Source organism: Oryctolagus cuniculus, chromosome 14 (genome assembly GCF_964237555.1).
Source record: "Oryctolagus cuniculus chromosome 14, mOryCun1.1, whole genome shotgun sequence".
In the NCBI taxonomy this organism is placed as follows: Eukaryota; Metazoa; Chordata; class Mammalia; order Lagomorpha; family Leporidae; genus Oryctolagus; species Oryctolagus cuniculus.
In genome coordinates this window covers 79,082,281-79,104,155 of record NC_091445.1, presented here as the reverse complement: position 1 = coordinate 79,104,155, position 21,875 = coordinate 79,082,281, and the positions used below count along the sequence as shown (strand labels likewise).

Genomic DNA, 21,875 nt, shown 5'->3' with positions numbered 1-21,875 from the left:
TAACTTGACCATTATTTGTAAAATTAAAACTCAAAGACCCCTTTGATCTTTCAGTGAAAATACCAGATAACAGACATTCTTCTGTCTCTTCTCAAGTTTGTATAAAATACAAGTATAGTTACAATTGACCAATTAACTCAGTAAATATTAAGCACCAACTGTTGCCTTGAGGCCCCAAAACAGAGCTGCAAACAAGACCAAAGTGGGTTCTGGCTTCTTGGCCCTTATGGTCAGTTAGGAAATCAAACACTGAATAACTAATTACCAGTGTAATAAAAGTCATCAGCTAAGGTGAAAGGTAGGCTGCTTTGAGAATGCCTGGTGGGGATTTGATGGTCAGAGTACAGAAAAGACTTGCCCCAGGAAATCTGAGATCTGAAAGGTACATAAAGAAGAACCAACAGACAATTTTTTCCCATTTTTCCCCCTAAGGGTTTTATCCACTTTAAGCATGAAGATTACAATCACTCTTTTATAAAACTATTACCTTTCTCTGATATTGAAAATGGATTAGGGATAATGCCAAAGTAATTATAGGAAGAACAATTAGAAAGATATTACTATAACCTAAGATGGAGGATTGAGTCGGTGAAAACCAGAGTATATTTTCCATACATATATGGGAGTAAAATAGATACGACTTGGTGCTTAATTGGATGTAAGAAATGAACAATGCCAGGTGGGGTCCCTGGAAGGGAATCAGGGAATGTGCCCAGCAGGCTGCACATCACAAAGTGAAATGGCAGGTTCATGGTTATTTAGGTAATTTGATTAATGTGCTAGATGGTAAAGTAGCTTGAAAAAAGAGTCAGCAAAAATTTCCCCATGATTTAGGGCAAGAATTACCTGACTTGGATGTTTGCTTTGATATGATTAGGTAGGTGCTGATTCTGAACTATACTTAACACTGCACACATAGTTTCAATTAGTGAATATAATGAAACAAAGTTTTTCAAACATCTAGTTCTAAAGTTTCAAAGCAGATACAAAACAAATTATTTATACTTTGAAGGATTAAAGTAAATATAAACTATTTTCATGTTTTCAAGATTTCTTTTTTCTAATAATTCTGAACAAACTAGGCATTTTATGTCTCTTTCCTTTATTTCTTTTTAATTTCAATATTTAGCTAATTTAAGAGGCAGTAGATTATAGTGCTAAGTACCAGGCTTGGCACTCATGGTGTCAATCTTGGCAGGTTAACTTTCTCTGAAGCTCACCTTCCTTTAACAAACAGGCTCTATTGTTATTATGAAAGTGTATCTGTATCGCTTCTTGGCCTTTTGGCTAAGATCAAGTGTAGTATCAGAAAGCGTATCTGTGGGGCCGGTACCTTGTGGCGCAGTAGGTTAATCCTCATATGGGCGCCGGATCTAGTCTCGGCTGCCCCTCTTCCAATCCAGCTCTCTGCTGTGGCCTGGGAAAGCAGTACAAGATGGGCCAAGCCCTTGGGCCCCTACACCCACATGGGAGACCGGGAAGAAGCTCCTGGCTCCTGGCTTTGGATTGGCACAGCTCCAGCCATTGTGGCCACCTGGGGAGTGAACCAACGGAAGGAAGACCTTTCTCTCTGTCTCTCCCTCTCACTGTCTGTAACTCTACCTCTCAAATAAATAAAATTTAAAAAAAAAGCGTACCTATTTTCCTTCCTCTCCACTCCTAATTCTCTTTGTCTTCACTTTTAACCTTGTCTATAGGTGAAATAGAGTGCCAATTTAATGTTCCTGTTCTTCAGAATGAATGTTGCTTGCTTCTGAACTCTGGTTAGGTTGCTTGTTAACAACAGGGAATCTCTCAAAGGGCTAGGAAACATCTGGCTCATGGGCTGTATGAGGCCCACACAATCACTTGATCTGTCCCTCCCAAGGCGACAACTGGTGAGATTCTAAATGTAAGCAATCTATAGCAGGCTAAATTTTAAGAATTTTGCATGGCCCACAACTAATGTAATAAATATCCAATGGCCTCTGGTAGCAGGAAGGTTCCCCACCCCTGGAAGGATAACACTGAAAGTGGTAGCACCTGCTGCCCAGTGGACCATTTAAGATGCCTCAAGACTTTTTTTGCTAGAAATATTTCACTCTTTTTAATCAGCTATTGATGGTATAATAAAATAAAGTAGCACCTAATTTAAACATGTAAAAAGTTCATTGGAAAGTAATCTAACAATACAATATGTGAAGCCTAATTGTCAAAATAACACTTTTTTTTTTTTCAAGAAAAAGCGAAATGAACACATAATCAAAATTATGGCCAATAGTTTAGATTCATGTGGACAGATACAGATGATTTAGAAGGCATATTGACAGGCTCAAAATGTTGAAAAATCAATCTATCAGGTTTAGGAATAATGGTATGATAAAAAAAGAAAGATATACACTTCAGAGTTAATGTCTGAAATTAAAGAAAAATATGTACCAATTATCATAACAGATCTTTTAATAACTGTATTTAACATTAACATTGTTGTTTGTGGGAACATCTTTTCTCTTTGGACAATTAACTAGATGTTCAATGTATTATATAACTTAAGACAAAAATAAGTTCTGGGTCTGTACAAATTAAAGTACCCATGGATACAACTCCCTCTTCTCCCACCAAAGCTCAATTTTGCAATGGTCTCAGCAGAAAATAAACAGTAGACAGTTTAAACAGATTTGTAGGATTACAAAAGTTTATAGAAACCCTACCTTTCATCATTTTTCTAACAGCAAAGAATACAATGACAAAATTGAATGATCAGAATGTAAAAATATTTGTGCAAAACTGCATTAATTGTCCTTACTACCTAGTAGGGGTCAAATTTAAGAACACACAATGACAATAATGAAGAAAAACCATACTGAAAACCATACCACTTTTTTTATTCCAAATAGCATGTATTATACTATCACTAAACAGTTAAAAAAAATGGCACCTTGAGCAGCAGGTGCAACAGATGAATGGCAGTTATGCCAGCTAAGGAAAGCTGACATCAGAATATGCCAACATGTATATCCCCAACAGCTATGCATCTTAAAAGACTGGAAGCCATGGTAGGGCTTACAACTCACTTCAGTGCAGCCAGTAGAGAAATATTAGTCTTTTCCTTCCCTCTCACGGAGTGTTTCTTGCATTACTGGCAATCCTTAAAAAAGCAGAATCATAGATTCTCTGGATTTACCTATACTAACCCATTTAACTGAAATTTGAAGCTCATCTCCAATAAATCAGACATAGTTTTCTACATTACTGGGTAGTTCTCTAAATGCCCTTGCATTTGATATGTCTGTGTTCCATCCTGAGAGAGAGACTTGTATTGAACTTCAACCTTATTTACGACTTCTTGGTTTGCTGGGAAGTGAGGTATGATTGCACCATCTAACTTGTAAGTAACTCCAACTTTGATTTCCGTAAACACATCCAAAATATCCAGTTTGGTAAGTGCCAGTGCAGTAAATCCATTAATCATATGTGCATATTTGAATAAAACAAGGGCCAACCAGCCACATCTTGCTTTCCTTATGGTGTTACGGCAAACCCTCTTCCTCATGTTTGCAATAATTCTCCAATTTCATTGTCTTGCTCTGTAGGAAATACACCAATACCAAATGTAGTTGTGTAAGCTTTCACAACTCTACACACCTTCCCAAAATTCTGGGAGGCCATACCCAAACCTGTACAAACACCTCCTACCATATGGTTTGAAGAGATTACAAAAGGGCAAGTCCCCAAATCAGTATCTCAGAGTGAGGCGTTTGCACCTCCAGCCAAGATTTTCTTTGGTGGTCTATGTAGGGTCTCATAAAAGGAAATAAATTCCGTCTCTCATCATTGGTTTAATCCTTTCCATAGAACCCTTTAATTTTGGTAGCTCACCTTCAATGACCATTTCCAAAGAGGGCTGTCTAGACCTGTTCCCGTTAGTTGGAACTTTGAACTTCTCAGAGAGGCCAGCAAAGTCAGAAACAAGATTGCACAGCCTCTACCCGCTCTCAGCAGCTTTCGAAGAATAAGCTGGGGCTAACGCCCTTTTACACGGCTCCCCCGATTTTTTCCTGCTTGTTCTTGTCTCTGAGGTTCCTGGACACCAAGCGACTGCTTGATGGAAATCAAATACCATAGGAGCTCTGCCAGGTATGCTAAGCCCTCTTCCAAGAGCCTTTCAGACCTTTTCCTTGTTTGAACACTTTTCTCTGCCTCTTCAAACAACCCTGGTCGATGAAGTACTACACCTTTCCCGAAGAACGCAGTAACGTCTGGGTTAATTATGCCACCGGGTAAAAGATGAAACGCGTATTCCACAGCATCCACAACTGTGCGGCCGGCAGGACGATGCCACCGCCCCGCGCCAGCAGATCCGTCGCCTCCCCTTTGCCTCCGTCGCCCCACTGCGCCTCGAGCACCCAGACGCCGGGCTCGAGCACCCAGACGCCGGGCTTTCTCCCAGTCGCGCGCTGGGCCCCGCCGCCTGCGCAGGGAGGATCCGCGGGATTGGCCTTCGGGACGCCGGCGCCGCAGGGAGGCCTCGGAGGAGCGCTAGGGCTGACCCGCTGCCCTCAGGACGCACGGGGAAGCGAACTAGATTTGCTTTGGGGTCAAGGTGCAAGGGAAGAATATGGAGTATCGCCTAGGTTTGGAGTTTGTTCAGTGTCCGTGTGCCGCTTTCCTGGGCCTGCGCACAGGGCTCCGAGACAGAAACTCGGAACTCCAATGGGTTATGTTATACCCGCAGTCTCTGACTTATATAACAAGCGAGACACAGAAAGGAGTGACAGGGGAGAGTTCTTGTTCTGACAGCACGTGTTTGAGCTGGATGAAAAGTAAGTTTTCATGAAAAGCATACGTATAATGTAGGTGTTCAACATTCTTACTTTCTTTGTATGCTATCCCAAGTTGGCTACTTGACATCACTCCCATTTCAGCAAGTTATGTAAAGAATAACTGATAAACTTTCAAAATACTTGAACTTTTTATGCCTTGCCAATTAATGGTAAATTGTAACTAAGCACATCTTTTATAGTAATTACACAGTATGCTTTAACAGTTCATGCTTCTGGTTTGAAGCTTCGTGCTGAAATTTATTCCTGCTCTGGGAAAAGCTATCTTCCAGAAGGCAAATTCGAAGAAGTCAATCATGCTTTTCCCCACCAAAGAAAGAATTACCGATACCATCCCCCGCTCACCCTCGGTATGATCTTCATGTAACTGACTCATCTGAATGACTCCAAGTCTCAGTGCCAAGAATGAAACCTGACGGGGCAGGATGAGGAAATTAACGAACTTGAACATCTCTCCCCTACGTGTTTACCTCCCAGTTTTGGCTATTATAAACTCCTGAGCGTTTCTTCCAATTAATTATCATTACACGTGTATACATTTTAAATTATACACCTTTTCCTGCAATTCAAATATGTGAGTGCATTCTCCTTACAACCTTATTTTTAGAGTGATTTACATATTTTGTGCTCACCAGTTATGCCACTTATGAGCTCTCAATTTTATTCATTTTGGGAGCTGAGTTTGTGTGCTGAATTTTGGAGGTATCTTCTGGGGTCTTTGAAAGTACAGAAATGTCTTCCTGTGGTTTGTGCACATGAATTGTGCCTTGAATGGAAACAAAATTTTAAGATCTTAATCTTCTCAGAGCTCTACTTGTTGGTCCCTTGTCTTTTGGTATTTGATATTCTGCATGAGATATCAGTTGTTTTCCCTTTGATGATACCTTGTTTTCCTTTTTTAAATTTGAGTGTTTGTGTGGATCTTTTTTGCCTTGATTCAATAGGTTCACTAATTTTCTAACTTGTTTAGATATTAGCTGCTTATAAAATTTGTCTGATATGGAGAGTCTTTTCAATCAAAGTATTTTTTAAAATCAGATTGGGAGATGTGATGGGATTCTACTATAATTACAAAGGTTATTTTCATATAGTTTAACTCTAATAACCTTTTTTGGAAAAATGGATATTTCTATATTTTATTTTTTTCTAAGTCTGTTATCTCTCTGTCCTCATCTCTGTATCTTCTTTCCTTTGAAGCCCCAAAGTGTTCATTTTCAAGATGGGTTCACCAGCAACTCAGTTCTCTACAATGTAAATTGTATGTTTTATTTATGCTGTTAAAATTTTTGCATTGGTTTTGCTCCTTAAAACTTTTCTCAGCCCTGCCAGCTATCTCACTTTACCATCTTCTTTTCATTGTATCATATATTCATTAATTTCTTGAAAGTAAAGCATTTTCTACTAAAAATTAATTCTGTTTCCTGGAATAAGTCTTCAGAAGTATGATTTTCTGTGGGTTCTTTTGTGTTATATCTCCTCTCATGTGGCAGAATATCTTTATAGACTCAATGGTAGTGTTTTCTGTTCTTCTGGTATCTCATTCTTGAAAGATGACAAGCTGATCTGGGCTTGAGCTATGCCTCCAAAATCTGTAATGATTTTCCTTGGTATCTTCCAGCTCCATCAAGATCTTTCTTTTATAAATTAATTTGGAATCCCGAATTAAAATTAAGAAAGAATATCTTTGTATTATAAGTCCAAAACTTGAATGCCTATAGCTGGTGGGAGAGGGAGAGGTAAGTGGAAATGGTGTGTAAGCTCTCATAAGGAGTTTTTCTTTGCAGGGATTTTTTTTTTTCATTGGTTGGGTCTATTGTATGGAGGAGCAACTTGTGGTCTCTGACTTTCAATTGGCCTAATCTCTGCTCCAAATACGAATTATCATGATGTCCTCATGGATCCCCTTTGTGGAAGTGTAATCTGCCAGTGCGGGGCATTCTGTTTCATACCAGGGATACCTCTGTGTTTTAGAGTGTTCCTCCTACGTCGTGGTGTAGAAGTCCAGTGCGAAGGAAGACTGGCCTTACTCTCCCTCCAGTACAGCTGCTGTAGCACGTGAGAAAATGGTGTCGATCTCTCTATAGCCCAGCATCGTCTTTAGCTGTCCCTCCTTTAAATTAGAGGATTCCTCTCCATTTCGAAGAGTGTTGAGTCACATCTATACTCCACTGAGAAACTGGATCACAAAAATCGATTCAGTTCCCAAGGAGTCTTTTGGGCGTAGTTGCCACCATTTCCAAAATGTCTATTGGTGTAGTTGCCAGGTTCTCACAAAGCTCTGCTCCTGAGACTCAGGTGCTCCCAGTCCGTGCAGGTGGTTGACTCTCTGGTGGCCTTCAGGATTCAGGAAAACTCTCAAAGATCAGATTTTCTGGAGTATTCTGACAGTTTCCACCTCCAGTGTTGCTTTTTTTTAAAAAAAAGATTTACTTATTTACCTGAGTCTCCCACATGGGTACAGGCGCCCAAGGGCTTGAGCCATCTTCTACTGCTTACCCAGGCCATAGAAGAGAGCTGAATTGGAAGTGGAGCAGCCAGGACTAGAACCAGCACCCATATGGGATGCTGGCATGGCAAGCAGCAGCTTTACCTGCTATGCCACAGCGCTGGCCCCTCCAGTGTTGCTCTTACTTAATCTCTTTAATATCGCTCCGTTCTCTTAGGAAGAGGAATTGTGACCCATTCTTTGATCCGGTTTTATATCAACTATATCTAAACAAAATTCTCAAATATTGTGGTGAGAAGTTCTAAGGGTGAACATTTTTCATTTTCAAAATTTTTCTTTGGTCTTTGTTGTTGTTGATTTATTATTGAAAGATTCCTCATATCACAATCTTGCTAGGGTCATACTCTCTGATGTTATGATTTTTAAAGAATTTCTACATTTTTCTAGTAAGTTCTAAGAATTCTGTGTAATACACAGAGTTCAGTGCTATTTTTTAGCGATTTGTTTAATTTTAGAGTAGGAAGTCAGCTTTGTAAGTAATTCAGGTTAGAAGCAACTACTATGATTTGTTCTCTTCTTTTACAAATGGAACCTCTGACGAGAGTAAGATTAGGGAAAGTACTGGTGAATAGCATGGTCAACACTCAAATGCAGGTGTCTCCATGTTCCTTCTGGCCTTTTCTGTGTTGTAATCTTGCTTCGCAGCCTTTGGCTAAGTGCAAACGTATTCCTAATGGATAAAATAGGAAATTATCAACTTTGGCAGTATCTTATATTATGAAAAGTTTCTTTAAGAATTATACAAATTATAATAAATTCAAAACTACCATTATAATGTTATGTCTAATAAATGACCATCTAACCAAAAAGCATAGAGTTGTAAGACCTAAGCTGCCTGATTATGTTTATGCTTTGTTTTCTGGGGTGTAAACAAATGCATGAAATGTGGATTTTCTGGGAAGCAGCATTAATGCACAGCAGAATGACTTGTGTCTGATTTCCACCTGATAGCACTTAGCTACCTCCCCTCAGGCTTCTTTGCTTCCTCACAGCAGTAGAGCTGGAGTTCACAGCCGCGCTGAATGTGTGCTGTACTTGGCGGCCACAGTATCCCATCTGCCAGTTGTCTAAGTGGAGTTTCTTTCTGGAGACATCTGCTTGTGTGTCACGGTGACTATTGGTGTGTGAAACTTTCATGCTTTCTGCTTGCCCGTGGGTTGGCTGAGGCACCACACTGTAATTCAAACCTATTTGCAGAGAAAAATGCTATGAAATGCTTCCATGTATACTTATTTAATTTTGCAGCATTTTGTCATGATGGCTTATATTTTCTTTCTTAAAATTCAACTCTTCTGATATCTCTGATGTTTTTCAAATATGAGACGAATGCAGGATTCCGTATTGCCTAGGTTCATTTCTGCATCGGTTAGCTATTGTAACAATAATGCTGCATAATAAACATTACACACGTCATGCAATTCACTAAGAAGCAGTCTGAGGTTTTTTCGTATGTCAAGTTATCCGTTGGGATGGTTCTTCTTATCCCAGCTGGATTATTCACGTATCTGTGGATCAGCTGGGATGCTTCCAGTCTAGCATAGGTTTGCTACCTGAGTGTACCCCAAACTGCAAGGCCAGCTAGTTGCAGGTGGAACTAAGTAAGTTCCTTGCAACATCATTTTGGGAACCAGGCTAGGGAAGCAGCAGGCTGGGACTCGTGCCAGAAACAAAAGAGAGTAAATAGTAGAATAGCAGGCCTCTTACATCCCATGGACATTGTTGTTTCTGCCTATCTTTCTCATAATGCTCCAATGACAAAGCTCAGAGTAAGGGGTAGAAAAGTACGTTGTGTGGGGCTGGCACTGTGGCGTAGGCCGGTATCCCATATGGGCGCCAATTTGATTCCTGGCTGCTCCACTTCTGATCCAGCTCTCTGCTATGGCCTGGAAAAGCCGTAGAAGGTAGCCCAAATCCTTGGGCCCCTGCACCTGCATGGAAGACCTGGAAGAAGCTCCTGGATCCTGGATTCAGATTTGTGTAGTTCTGGCCATTATGGCCATCTGGGGAGTGAACCAGCAGATGGAAGACTTTATCACTCTCTCTCTCTCTCTCTCTCTCTCTCTCTGCCTCTCTGTAACTCTATCTTTCAAATAAACAAAAATAAATATTTTTTAAAAAGTATTTTGTGCATCCAGTGGGAAGGACTACAAGGTCATATGGAAAAAGGCATGGATCCAGGTAATTTTTAAGTGGAGTCAAAAGTTTAATCCGTAGAATCTCAGCAGGAATGTTCTGATTAATGTGGATTATGGAAATTATTTACTTATTCTAAATGTTGTGTGTGTTATTGGAAATTATAGCAGTTTTGATCTCATAGGGTTGTTGTGATGGTTAGGAATAAAAAATGAATGTGAAGAGATTCGCATATGTTCTGGCAAATAAGAAGTGCCAAGCAGCAGGTGACAATGAGAGTGGCATTATTGCCTGGTTTTCATTCTTTCTTTCCTTTTTATTTTTTAAGATTTTGTTTTTACTTATTTGAGAGGTAGAGTTACAGTCAGACAGAGGGAGAGACAGAGAGAAAGGTTTTCCACCCACTGGTTCATTCCCCAAATTGCTGCAACGGCTGGAGCTGGACCAATGCAAAGACAGGATCCAGGAGCTTCTTTCAGGTCTCACATGCAGGTGCAGGGGCCCAAGCGCTTGGTCCATCTTCTACTGCTTTACTGCTTTCCCAGGCCATAGCAGAGAAATGCTTGGGAAGAAGAGCAGCTGGGACATGAACCGGCACCCATATGGGAGCCACGCCATAGGCAGAGACCCCCTATTGCTTGATTTTCTTCCCTTCTCTCTGAATACTCCATTAGCAGGATACTCTTCCCAGGTCTGATTCTTTAATATGTTGCTTTCTAGGATTCAAGCCCAAAGTATCTTCTTCTTTTTTTTAAAAAATTTTATTTATTTATTTGAAAGCAGAGTTACAAAGAGAGAGAGAGAGAGAGAGAAAGAGAGAGAGAAAGAGTGAGAGAGAGAGAAGGAAAGAAAGAGAATCTGCCATCTGCTGATTCACTCCCCAAATAGCTGCAATGACCTGTGCTGGGGCAGGCCGAAGAGAGAAGCCTAGAGCTTCTTGCAGGTCTGCCACACGGGTGCAGCGGCCCAAGCACTTGGGCAGTTCTCCGCTGCTTTCCCATGTGCATTACTAGGGAGCTGGATCTGAAATGGAGCATCCAGGACTCAAACTGTCACCCATATAGGATGCTGGCACTGCAGTTCATGGCTTAACCTGCTATGCTACAGTGCCAGCCACACTTCTTCCCTTTTCAGTCTACATTTGCTGCCTGGGTGATCATTTTGTATATCCATAGTAATCCATGGTACAAAGCTGTGCTGATCGTCTGAAAACTCTTCCCCACACTTACGTTTAAGGACTGTTTGCCTATACACCTTGTGTTCCATCTCCCCTCCTGATTTTGACTTTCCTACTATCATGGTTTTCCCAGAATTAAAATAGCACTTGTGTCCCCAGCTCCCTGTACCTACAGAAGGCAGCACCTAACTAATGTGCCTTGAAGTATATAAAAGAAGTTGGAACAAATAGCTCCTTTCTTTGCTTGCTTGCCAGTGACAGAAATAAAAATGATCCTCTTTAGATCTGCCTCGTGCTTTATTTTTTGCAAACTTTTCACATGCATGATCATACTTTAGCCTCCCCACAACTGTTCTGCAGGAGATATTTTATCCCCATAATCCACATTCAAATTAGTTATTTGTATTAGGACTGATTAAAATTCCTCCTCAGTGCATACCTATTAAGGGGAAGGAGCAAGACAGAACCCGTGTCTATCCACTCATCATGCAGATTAATTTATCAGGGTAGCTTAGCTAAGTGATTCAGGCTGCAGGAACAGGAAACAGCACAGATACATTTGGGGAGAAAGTGCAGGCTGGGAGTTGTGCCTTGGGTAATTTTGGGAGGAGAAAGCAGTGTGAGTGAGTAGCATTAGGAAAGAAAACAAAGGTAAGATCAACAATTTTCCTCATGTGTTGCTCAGAATGAGTTCTGCCAATCAGTGTTCCTAGAGAGGAGCTTAGGGAAAAAAATACATAACACACACATATGTATCAAGAGAGGAACAATTATTTAAATGAGGATGGGGGCTGGTGCTGTGGCATAGTGGGTAAAGCTACCGCCTGCAGTGAGGGCATCCCATAAGGGCGCCGTTTCAAGTTCCAGCTGCTCCACTTCTGAACCAGCTCTCTGCTATGGCCTGGGAAAGCGGTAGAAGATGGCCCAAGTCCTTGGGCTTCTGCACCCATGTGGGAGACTCGGAAGAAGCTCCTGGCTCCTGGCCTCGGATCAGCGCAGCTCCGGCCATTGGGGCCAATTGCGGGGTGAACCATAGAATGGAAGACCTTTCTCTCTCCCTCTCTCTCTGCCTCTCCTTCTCTCCCTGTAACTCTTTCAAGTAAATAAATAAAAATCTTAAAAAAAATGAAAAGAAGGATGGAAATTTGAGAAATATTAAGGGGTTAAGAAGAAAAAAAAAGTTTGTGGGTCCTAAAGATAATGAGAATATTAGTTAAAAATTAAAATGGCCATAAAAGAGAAATGAAATCCTGACATTTGCAGCAAAATGGATGAAACAAGACACAGAAGGCAAACTCTGCATGCCCTCTGATAAATAGATTTTAAAAGTTATTCAGTCTGGACCTGGAATACTGATTACTAGAGGTTGGAAACATTGTGGAGAAGAGATGTAGAAGGTGGTTTGATAACAGGTAAAAATAGTGAGACAGAAGTAACAAGTTCTAGTGTTGTGTTGTAGCACAGCGGGGTGAGAATGGTTCACAATGACATATTATATGCTGTATGAAGAACTGGAAGGAAGGGATTGGTTGGCTCCAAATGCAAAGAAAAGAAAGGAAAATAGAAAGGCTAATTGGTTTAATCATTTTACTTTGTGTACATGTAGTGAAGTATTGTACTGTGTCCCATAAAAATATAAAAGTATTACATGTGAATTGAAAATTAAAATTGGAGCTGATATAGGATATCTCCAACTCAGAAATACTTTGCAGCAAATACAGAGTTCCAAAGGAGGTTCAGAGGGAGCTGGAAGAGCTGCCCTTGTGTATCCTGTGGGCTCAAGCTTTCTGTCCAGTGAAAAAACAACATGATATTTTCCTATTGCTCTAGCATAGGCTGCTGTTGGCTGCCTGAACTAAGTAAACATCTTGCTTGAGATCCTGGCTATAAATGGCTTGTATTTTGTTCTAGCTGTAAGATCTTGAAGAGGAGTTAGTAGTCATGTCCCATCGATGTGCTCTATAGAATTCTATCTTGTAGCCTAAACTCTATTCACCAAGTTCCATGAAGTCATGATTCATACTGAAAGGAAAGTCCTTCTATAAAGGAAGTAGACACGATCTTTCTGACTTCAGGATATGGAAGGATATATTATACAACATAGAAATTCCAAACCAGAGATAACAAAGATGGTAGATTTGACTATCATAAAATCAGTAACATTGTTAAAATAGAATAGATCATAAAATTCAATTTTATGATTGGCATTGGTAGGAAATTCTTCAAGAATATTTTGTTTCAGGAAATTTACAAATTAACTTGGAATCAGCATGGCAACAATATTGACTCTTTACATCCATGAACATCATACAGCTTTTCAACTATACAGGTATTTGTTTACATTTTTGTAGGTTTACATGATTCTCCATAAGCTCTTGTATTTTGCATTAGATTTATTTAGTCCTTGATATAAAATATGTTTTGTTGCTATTGTAGTTATCCTTATTACATGTTATCAAATTGCCACTGATATAAAGGAATTTTTATGTATATTTGTGTCTACATTGATATCTAATCTACATCTGTCAACAATTTCCTTTAGTTCTATTGGTTTATTTAGTGCTTCTGTTGGATTTATATTTTACAAATACCTTGTCTTTGAATAATCTTTCCATGGTAGGTAGAAGGGCTAGTGGTTTTTTAGGAACAATTCATGCTATACATGTATGTTGAAATATTGTGGATAATGAGGCTGGCTTCCTCCATATCCATTCTCACCATCCTTATAATGATGGTTTCTGTTTTCGTTCACTGGATATACATATATGTAACTGAATTTTTAAAAGTTCTTTGCAGAAGGAGGTACCTTTCTCTGAAGGGAGGAGAGAACTTCCACTTTGACTATGACCCTGTCAGAATAAGATCGAAGTCAGCGAACTCAAAAGGCTTCCATAGCCTTGGCAACTCATGACTAGAGCCTAGGGAGATTACTAATGCCATAAACAAGAGTGTCAAATTGTTAAGTCAACAACATGAGTCACTGTGTACTTACTCCTCATGTAGGATCTCTGTCCTTAATGTGTTGTCCAATGTGAAGTAATGCTATAACTAGTACTCAAACAGTATTTTACACTTTGTGTTTCTGTGTGGGTGCAAACTGATGAAATCTTTACTTAATATATACTGAATTGATCTTCTGTATATGAAGATAATTGAAAATGAATTTTGATGTGAGTGGAATGGGAAAAGAAGCGGGAGATGGGAGGGGTGTGAGTGGGAGGGAAATTATGGGGGGGGGAAGCCATTGTAATCCATTAACTGTACTTTGAAAATTTATATTTACTAAATAAAAAAGAAAAAAAAAGTTCTTTGCAGGTAGAGGTGCTAAGGAAACATCATTATGACCAATTTGTCATGAATAGAAAACTTCTGGAGGTCTCTGAATATTTTGAAAGAGGCATATTCATTTGGTAGGCTTCCTTCTATTTTTTGCACTTTCTCTTTTTCTTGCCTGTCACATACACTTGACGACTAGGAGAGCAACCGATGTGGTGTGAACATAAAGATGGATGTGTTACATGGAGACTAGCAGAATGGAAAAGGAGAGATGCCTAATGAAATTCCATACCGCTGTAAAGCCTGGGACTATCTACTTCTTTTGTTATAAAAATAAACCCATATTTGCGGCAGGCATTATGGTGCAGCAGGTTAAGCTATGGTTATGGACGCCTGCATCCCATATTAGAGTGCCAGTTACAGTTCCAGCTGCTTCTAATTCCACTTTGTGCTAATGTGGTTGGAAAGCAGTAGATGATGGCTCAACTGTTTGAGTCTCTGCCACCCACACGGAATACCTGGATGGGATTCCTGGCTCCGGCTTTTGGCCTTGTCCAGCCCCAGCTGCTGTGGCTGTTTAGGGAATATCTCTTTTTCTCTTCCATTCTTTATGTCATTCTGCCTTTCAAATAAATAAGTCTTTAAAAATCTCATATTTTGTTAAATCTATATATGAGTTTCAAAACAGGATATTGAACAAATACATCTTTAATTTGTTGGCTTTTACTTATTTTATTCTATCCTGTTATATTTTGTTGGTCTATTAATTTTTTCTTGTGGCTTGTTCTCAGTTACTTTTTTAATTGAACTGTTATTATTATTATTTACTTGAAAGTTAGAGTTATACAGAGGGAAGGAGAGACAGAGAGAGAGAGGTCTTCCATCTGCTGGTCTGCCCCCCAAATGGCTGCCACGGCAGTGCCAGGCCTTTCCAAACCCAGGAGCCAAGAGCTTCCCCCAGACCCCCAACGTGGGCACAGGGGCGCAAGGACTTGGGCCATCCTTTACTGCTTTCCCAAGCCACAGCAGAGATCTGGATCAGAAGTGGAGCAGCCGGGACTTGAACCAGCACCTACATGGGATGCTGGCACTGCAGGCGGCAGCTTTACCCTCCACGCCACAGTGCCAGCCCCTCTCAGTTACTTCTTAAGGTCAATAATGATTACCATGTTTTAAAATTATGTTTTTATCAACTTTGAAAGGCAAATAGAAAGCAATCTATTTCATATACAGGTTAAGTATCCCTAACTGAAAAAATCTGAAATCCAAAAGCCTCTAAAATCTGAAACTTTTTGAATAACAACGTGATGCCACATCTGATCTGACTTCGTATGAAGGGTTGCAGTCAGAATGGAGGTGCATGTAAAATTATTGTATACAATTCCCTTCAGTTTGTATATATAAGATATATGTGAAACATAAATTAGTTTTGTGTTTAGATATCTCATAATGTATATGCAAATTTACCAAAATTTGAAAATAGTCTGAAACACATCTGGTCCAAAGTATTTTTAATAAAAGATACTCAGCCTTTATGAGTGCATATATAGATTAAGAATTTAAGATGCTGTATATATTTGCTTAACATTTGTTAAAGAGGTCAGTAGAGACATATTTTATGCAGGAATCAGTATGAGAAAGGTCACATTCTTTTATTCCCCATCATGTACATGTACAAATTGTCTTGGATTATTGATTAACACATAAAACACTCCTAGTATTTGAGGAGTATAGTTTATATTCTTTCAGCTTATAGCTTCAAATCCCCATGCTGGCATGGATAAACCACTTGGCCTTGAATATGACACTTAGCCATTCCTTCCACAATCTCAGGGTCTGGCGTGGGAGAACGTCACAGATACACCAAAGCATGGTCAAAATATCATAAGTGATTTGAACAGCGAAACTAAGTGCTAATATTATGATGCTAAGTTTGGTCAGGGTCCTGTGGAGTCAATGGAGCTAGGCTTTGGAGCCAAACCAGAGTAAAACAGCTGCATTAAAATTATCCCATTTCCAACAATATTTTGCCTAGATTTTTTTCTCTTATTCTTCTGTTACTTGTGTCTCAATCTTGGGAGCTAAACTAACACATGGAATCATTCCTTAAGGTTAATCCTAGACTTGCCTCAGGACACAGGATATTCTATGGAGAAAAGAACAGAATATTAGAAGTCCCTATACCACCACTTACTGATGCTGGAACCTCTGAGCTTTATTTATTCATTTGTGGTCAGGACTGTCTAATTCTATTTGCTTTAACTACTTTACAGGATGTCCATGAAGATAAATGATTTACATAAAAGCTTTTGTAGTGGTACACAAACATCATATTTCAGATAGCATTTTACCCCATGATAGCTTTATAGAACACTCTCGATAAAATTATATTCATTGGAATATTGAGTTCTGGGCCTTTTATTATTTTTATGTTACAGTTAGTTGTTAAAATAAAGTATTTTGAAAATATAAATTTACAGCAACCTGGAATACTCAATGAGGTTGATCGCTATGGTCTCTGTTGGTGCAGGCTTCTTAAAATGCTCTGTTATACTTCAAGTTTTAGATTTGAAACATGGAAAAAGGAAACAACTCAAATACCAACTCCTCAGAGAGAGAAAAATGCCTTTACCATCTTTTGCTTGCTGTGTTTCAGTTCCTTGGCAATGAATCCTATTTCTCATGCAGGCTCAACCAACAATTAAAATATCCAGTTGATACCTGTCTTGTCAACACTCCAGCTGACAGCCACCTGCGCTCAGTAGTTTTGAGCTTGTAAAGTACTCTCAGCTCTTAGTTTTCCCATATAATTCTTTTAGGACTCTTTTACAGTGCATCCATTAGAGATCATCATTATTACCCCACCCAACGTTAACCAATGCTGTTTGTTCATAACAATTATTTAGTTCTCATGAAAGCTGCAGTTCTGAATGCATGGAATTCCCTCCCCATGTGAATTATTTGCATATGAAATTATCTTCAAAGTGAAATATTAGTGCCTTTGAAGCTTATATTCCATAAACCAGCTGGGACTGTTTCCAGCCACTCACTGCAGGAAATAATAAGGGCTAGATCTCAGAAAGTGAGAACAAAAATGATACTCCTGCTTTTTACTTCTCCTATCCTTTGGAGTAGTGTACAGACATGGAATCTTTAAGTTATTTTAGATATGAATTTGTAACACAGGGGAATAGAATGTTAAAATTGCTAATGGCAAGATCTTCAATACAAGACTCTTCACTCTGTTTTGAAGCCAGCATATTAAGTTTACATCATTCCTTTATTTATCATCATTTTGAGTCATCTTATTGCTTTCTTTGATTTCCCACATGTGTATCAGGGATGCAAGTATTTGAGACATCAACTGCTGCCTATAGGAAACTGAACTAGGGAAGCATAACTGGAGACATTGATAGGGAACGTGAGCATCCCAAACAGTGATGTAACTGCTGTGTTGAACAGCCACCCCTGCTTGTTTATATCTTCTTACATGTCCATTTATATTTTTATTTCCAAGAATATTATCTAAATACTGATTTAGTTTTATATTATTACCTGCAAATCCTGCTTTCTCTCTGCTTTCTTTCTGTTGATTACATCAACCCCAACATAGATGATATAGCTTTACTATTTTTTTCTTAAGCAATCAGTTTTATTATGCTACTGAAGTATATAAAAATCATAATGGCTCTCTGTTTTTGTCATGGAGTGAGAGATGAGGAATGAAAGATGACTCTGGGGTTTGAGCAACTAAGTAGGTGAAGGTTTTACCAACACAAGAGACTCAAGGGAGACTGGTTTTGGATCAGAGGGAAATGATACAGGCATTTCAGACTGAGGGACCTTTGAGACATTGAGATAGAAACTAATGGATGCATCTACTGCTTAAGCAAGAGAGCTGAGCTACAGGGAAACATTTGGGAATCATGACTAAGGCCACAAGATAGATGATAGTACCCTGGGAAAGTGTGTGGAGTGAGGAGAAACAATCTAGAAACCCAGCCCTGATATTTGTAGAAAACTGTCAAGCCATATTTGAGAAACTCCTGTGCAGAAGAATTAACTCAGCATAACTAGGACCAGTTGGAAAAAGTATAGAAAATTTTTTTTTTCATCATTTGAGAGAAATATGTAATAACTACATCTGCCAATGGTGGTGATTCTAGGATTCACGGAAGCACGCTGGACCATCGTTTACCAGCATGTTAGATTCATGTTGTCAGTGTGTTGCAGAAACGACACCACTGTGGAGTCAGAAGATAGCTCCTCAGGTTCGTTCAACTCTTGAGATTTTGTGATTCAGCATATGCTGTGTTTTTCTCCCCAGTCAATAAACATCTTGAGAACAAGGATTTTCCCTGAACAACGTGGGATTTCAGGAAATGCTATTGATGGATAAGACTTTGGGGAGTTCTGTAAGATTAGATGCACAAATGCCTTTTAACCATGCATATTTCAAAAGAATTGAATAGGCTGGCGCCGCGGCTCACTAGGCTAATCCTCCGCCTTGTGGCGCCGGCACACCGGGTTCTAGTCCCGGTCGGGGCGCCGGATTCTGTCCCGGTTGCCCCTCTTCCAGGCCAGCTCTCTGCTGTGGCCAGGGAGTGCAGTGGAGGATGGCCCAAGTGCTTGGGCCCTGCACCCCATGGGAGACCAGGAAAAGCACCTGGCTCCTGCCTTCAGATCAGCGCGGTGCACCGGCCGCAGCGCGCCAGCCACGGCGGCCATTGGAGGGTGAACAAAGACCTTTCTCTCTGTCTCTCTCTCACTGTCCACTCTGCCTGTCAAAAAAAAGAATTGAATAAAAGAGGTAGAAGTAGAATGAAAGAATTAGGAGAGGCAATGGAAGAGAAAGGAAAAGGAAGAAAAAGGGGACAGGTGATTGAAGGCAAGAGATGAGCTCAACTGGAGAGGAAATTTGCAGGTTTGATTTAGAATAAGCACTTCCATGCTGAAATAGTGTTATAAAATAAGTATTGAGAGATACTCTGTATTAATTGCCTTTGTTGTGATGGTCTGTGAGAGTCTCTAACATCCCATTGGGAGCAAACAGTCCATACACACACACACACACACAAACATACGTATTCATAAATGAGTGAGTTACCCCTTTCTTGGCCTGTGATAATTTCCCTAGCTAAAAGGCAGTCATATTAAAACGAGGCATCCCGCATGCTTCTACATTAAGTTAAATACAAATCAAGCCACACATGCACACATACCCAAAAGCTTTAGTGGGATTTAGAAGCCCATTGTTTATTACAGTGAGCTATGGCACACTCTTGGGCTTTCTGCAACTTAAAGCACCATAGTTGACAAGTACTTGGGAGAAAGGGAGAGCAGGATCCGTAGAAAATGGCATCTTCCCTCAGTATCTGTAAACACCAACGCGTGCCACTGTTTCTTTGTGTGAAGCCTCATTATTTACAGGTGATCCTCTGGTTGCATTAATTGAAGCATGCACCAGCTAAGACAAATGCAGTTGAAAATGTGTGTTCTCCTGTTTTTCTTATATATAAAATGTCTGTTAGATGGAAAGTATAGTTTCCTTGTGCTGTGGATTGTAACTGCTGCAAAATAGCTGCCTCTCTTCACTGCCATTGCTTCATTTAAGACAATTCCATTCACTAAAGCAAACATGACTGTTCTTGATCTTTCAGTGCTAAAATAATTACAATGAATTGGGTAGTTTGCATGTATTTAGCAGCCATTTCCAGGGCTCATTTAAAAGGCAAATGATAATATGCAGAATCTACCCAATAGCATTAAAATTAGTCCTGTATTTCCTAATATTTTGTGCCATATCTGCAGCTGCCAAAAATGATGTTTTTTTGACACTAAGATAAATTGGACTAAATCCAATGCCACAAAACCGTAGTGATTGCATTTTGATAGATTGGAGGAATACCACAAATATCTTTTCAATCATTTAAGACAATATCTACAGACGTTGACTCCTAACCTTCTCTCCTGTAGCTGAAGCTGTAAAATGACTGGCAAGGAAGTAGATTTCCTATGGAGGAACAGGTAGCTTCCCTTGCATCATGGACCATGCTGTGAGCAAACAACATTCCTAGTGCATTGCCCAGTCACTTCAAAATAGCTGCACCTTGTGACCGGAGGTGATGGGTAAGCTGGTCCAGTGACTTTGCTTAGAAATCCTTAGACCCATAGAGCCCTCAGAGCCAATATCTTGGTCCCAAAGAAGAACTGGAATCTATTTGCAATCATATCTCCTGAGAAAAAAACCAACCAGTAAGCAATAACATCAATAAAAATGCTGTCATCTTCAACTTATGCCAGTTCTAATCACATTAACAACAGCCAGCATTAAATAATAATTGCTTTGAACTAGGTAGTACTCTAAGCATTTTATATGTATAAACTCATTTAATTCTCACAAAGCCCAGTTATGTGGATATTATCCCAATTTTTTTTCCCATTCTACATTTGGAGAATTTATAGCTCAGAGTGGTTAAAGGAGTTGCCCAAATTCACAGAGCTACTGACAAAGGGGAATAGAATTCTAATCTAGGGTTCCAGAATCCTAGCTCTTGATCATTTTCCTGAAGTGACACTCACTTTTCAGTATCTGATCATCTCCATTAGTGAGGAAAGTTTGTTTAAACCTTCCTTCAATTCTGTTGCTAAACATGTCTTCATCTCCTGAAATTTTCTTTTTTTTTCTCTGTTTTTACACTTTCCACTTGATCTTTTACCAATGAGGGTGTATTAAGCACTGTTTTATGTACAGTTCTTTAATAGGCACATGACTTTTTCATATAAACCCAGACAAGTTTTGCATTCATACTTCACGTTTACTTATTTAGTAATTTTTATACAAATGATATTTATATGACTGTGAACTTATTTATAAAACACTTAGTTTATTCTTTTGAAGCCTATAATTTCATAATTTCTTTTTTTTCCTCCCAATTTGTCATTACCCTCATCTCCTACCTCTAAGTAAATTTACCTCCTGGTTGTTGGATCCAGTGCTTATCATGGATTATTGTCTTTCAGGTGCAATAATTAGAACAACTTCAATTAGAAGTCTATTTTCTAATATTCACCTTAGTAGCACACTAAAAATTTTAAGTTCACCCAGTCACCAAGCCATTTGCTGCCTAATTGTTCCTCCACGCTGTTCCTTCTATCCCATTGCAACCTTGTGAGTCCAGACTCATGTCATCCCTCACCAGAACAACTACAGCAAACTAAATAATTTTCTTAATTCTAGTTGTATCACTTTTAAACACATTTTCCCATCCAACCGCTTAGGTGATTTCTCAACCAATCTGTTATCACATATGTGATGGAAACCCCTCAGCAGTTCCTGATATCTTTGGAATAAAGCCCCCATTGTATGTTAGGGGTCCTGTAGCATCAATCTCAGCCCCACATGGCTTCTTGCACCCTCTGCACATAGCCTGTAGTTGCCCATTGCTATCTGCTTGTGTTCTTCTTTCCCTCAGAGCTACCTTCACCCATTTAACTATCTTGTTATCTTGGCAGAATCAGCTCCCAGAGTATTTCTTTTAAGAGGTCTTTCTTTTCTAGAGATTCTGCACAGCAAACTACTGGCCTACCTAGGCATTTTTCCTGTCCCTCCCAAGCAAGCTTGTACTAAAATGATTCAAAATGACCTGTTTATTTATATCTTCACCTTTATTAGGTCTTAGTCAACTTCCCACCTAACAGAGCCTATTCATATTCAATGCTTAACTTAGAACAGATGTAATAAATATTTGGGAAACTGAAGTTTTCTCTATCTTTCCACACAGGAGGAGACCAGGAGTTGACACCACACTTTTGTCTATCAAGGGCTTGAATTTTATGGAGAAAAAAAAAAAGTAATCTCAGTCTGATAGACTCCATGTCTCCCTGTAAATTTTGAAATCATGTTTGCTGTAACAATACTGCTACAGGACTAACTCAGCCAAGAAAAGATAACTACATGATG

At 39.5% G+C, this 21,875-nt stretch overlaps 2 pseudogenes; one reads left to right on the top strand and one right to left on the bottom strand.

Annotated features, from left to right (window-relative positions):
- The first annotated feature begins 1,267 nt into the window (after positions 1-1,267).
- On the top strand, positions 1,268-1,338 carry LOC127492902 (U2 spliceosomal RNA; annotated as a pseudogene).
- A 1,790-nt stretch (positions 1,339-3,128) lies between these two features.
- LOC100350254 (adenylosuccinate synthetase isozyme 2-like) overlaps positions 3,129-21,875 on the bottom strand; it is a 50,876-nt pseudogene continuing 32,129 nt past the window's right edge.